Below are 2908 nucleotides of genomic sequence, written 5' to 3' on the forward strand. Positions count from 1 at the left end.
ATGTTGGTCTTCCACATTCTCCTTTCCTGTCTTCACTGAAATGTGACCAATGTTGTCTAAGGCTAGTTTGTAACTTTGGTAAGAGCACAAAGTCTACCGTCTGTTTTGACAAGGTCATGTAAGTCTTATGTGGTTGCATTTCTATACAGGTTTATAACCTATTTTCTTATCTTTTCCATCATATTCCCCTTCTGTTCTTATGTTTTTCTCTAATACATTGTCATGCAGATGCTGTGCTAAACAGTAGCTGTCAGGAAGCATTTAACAGGAAGCTTCCTGTGTGCTGTTTTCGTTCTTGCATAAATCCTTTGTTCCTTATTAGCTCCTGAATGCAGTTGCAACATGGGCCAGCAAGCCAGCCCGGGAATAAGGAATGTATGCATTTCCTTCATTAGCTTTTCCATACGGTGAAAAGTAACTATTTACGACCTTCTTACTTTTTGATATAGAAAGTGATGATTTACAATCCCCTTTCTTTGAGATGGATTCTAAGCCTCATGTTTCCTGGATGATTTGTAAGATTTTTGATTCTTATCTTTGCTGAAAAAAGCTATCTTATAAGACAGTATATATATGCCCACATTATGTTGAATAAATGCCCTTGTTCCATCAGAGCATGCGTCCCCATGTTTTTCCTCATCTCTCTCTCTCTCTCTCTCTCTCCTTCAGGCTACTTCTATGGAGCAGAGGGGCCCACTGTGCCTACTTACTTGCCCGGGCTTTCAAGACCTCTTCGAGAGGGCACATGAAGCATACGTAGGCGGTGCTAACTCTTTGTCTTAGAGTTATATTGCCTCTCTGTGTAAACCAGAGAATATCAGCCTCTTTCCTTCTTTCTTTCTTTCACTTTCTGATTGTCAACTCTGTACCACCGGGTTCCGGTCCATTAAAGGAGCCCAACAAGTAGTAACCCAGTGAAAAAAATTTTCAGGTCCTGTGTAGCTACCAGGATAACTCAAGCAGACCCTCACACAAGGGGTGCTGGTATAGCCATGGACCAGACATATGAACATGATAGTAGTCATGTTTATCAAAGCCTGGCCCAATAATGACAATTTAGTGATCCCATACATGGGGGACAGTGCACCAGTGTTCCATGTTCCACAGTCATTTAGACAGACTTTAATGTCATTGGAGAAAGTCAGCAAAAAGCATTCTAGGCTATGGAAAAGGAATGCTGTTCTTTAAAAATGCTTGTTCAAGATGCCTCCTGGTCAATACTAATGAAAAGTTTTGTTTCCAGTTTTCAGGATTACCCAGATCTTTGAATAGTCCTTGCCATAACATTTTTTACCATGTAGTGGACCTCATATAAAAATTAAGCTGTCTGACTTGGAATCTTCTCTGAGCCCTATAGCAATTGTGTAATTACCAGATAGTAAATGTCTGCTTTGCTGTGCACTCATGTTTACCTGACCATAAGGTTGTGAAAGTCAGAAAAATATAAAATATCTTCAAAATAATCCAAATTTGATACTTACAAAGGCAAATATCATGTTATGTTTGTTCCAAAGAAATTCACACTTTTAAACCTTTAAATTGCACTAAATTTTTTTTTTGCCATTCCAGTTGAAACCAAGAAATGAAAATACTTATAATTTCTTGTGGCAGGGAATTCCCTGGCATTCCAGTGGTTAGGACTTGGTGCTTTCACTGCTCTGGGCCCAAGGTTCAGCCCATGGTCAGGGAACTAAGATCCCACAAGCCACAAATATGTATACATTTCTTACGGCAGTAGACCTTTATCCCTGCAGAATTTCATGTAAATTATTTTTGACAACTTCAACCAGAGATTAAATTTATTTCAAAGGATTTGCAAACCTTGGTTCAAGTTTAAAAGCTAGAAATAAGTCTTTTTTAAATTATCATTATGGCAACTGAAAAGTTTACTTTGCATTTTGTCTGTGTGTGTGCATGTTAGTTGCTCAGTCATGTCTGACTCTTTGTGATCTCATGAACCATAGCCCACAAGACTCCTCTGCCCATGGAATTCTCCAGGCTGGAACACTGGAGGGGTAGCCATTCCCTTCTCCAGGGGGTCTTCCTGACCCAGGGATCAAACCCAATCTCCTGCATGGCAGGCAGATTCTTTACTATCTGAACCACTAGGGAAGTCCTTAGTTTACCTTATACTCAATTAAAATCAGATCTTTTATACAAATCATTGCTCTGTGATAATTTCTTACACCTGTGTTTTTTAGTGATACTGTTTGTAGTCTACTATTTTGAGGAGACAGTTTTGTGTCTTACCTTTCAAACTTCTGAATATGTATTTTCATTTCGATACCTGGCCGTCTAAAGTGGGGCCCTAGTCTAGGCAGCATGTTTGTCACTGTAATTTGTGTGGATCATTCATTTTTTTTCTCTGTGTAGAAGTCTATTTATTTGGAACTTTTGTGACTCTAGTTCTAGGTCGTGAAAATGATTAGTATGGTCAGGGCATCTTAACAAAATTGGGAAGGACTAGAAGTTTTCATTTAAATCTTTTAACTTTTTCTATCTTTTCTTACTCATTCGGTATTCCCATCTTACTCACTGAGATACATCAGTGAAAAGAGATACCAGTATGCCAGCCTCATCATAACTTTTTTTTTCATTTTTTATCATCACACCCTCTGTCCCTCTTTTGAGTCATCATTCACGGAACAAATATTTTTGAGTATCTATAATATACTCAGTATTACCCTAGTCCTCCAGTGGTTTTATAGCTTTCTCAAACTGCTTTTAGAGATGGAATTGCAATAAGTCATATATTCTCAACTATGAAGAGAAGTCAACTTTACTTCTCTCTTCCAGGGATAATAAATCTGAAGTCTTACATAAATGTAAAGGTATTGGGTTTTATTAGGGAATTTGGTGTTCATCTGGAAATGGCTAAATTATTTGTCTTAGTATCACTGTTTATGGG

Source organism: Giraffa tippelskirchi, chromosome 4, assembly GCF_054371585.1.
Source record: "Giraffa tippelskirchi isolate mGirTip1 chromosome 4, T2T-mGirTip1v1.2.pri, whole genome shotgun sequence".
Classification (NCBI taxonomy): domain Eukaryota; kingdom Metazoa; phylum Chordata; class Mammalia; order Artiodactyla; family Giraffidae; genus Giraffa; species Giraffa tippelskirchi.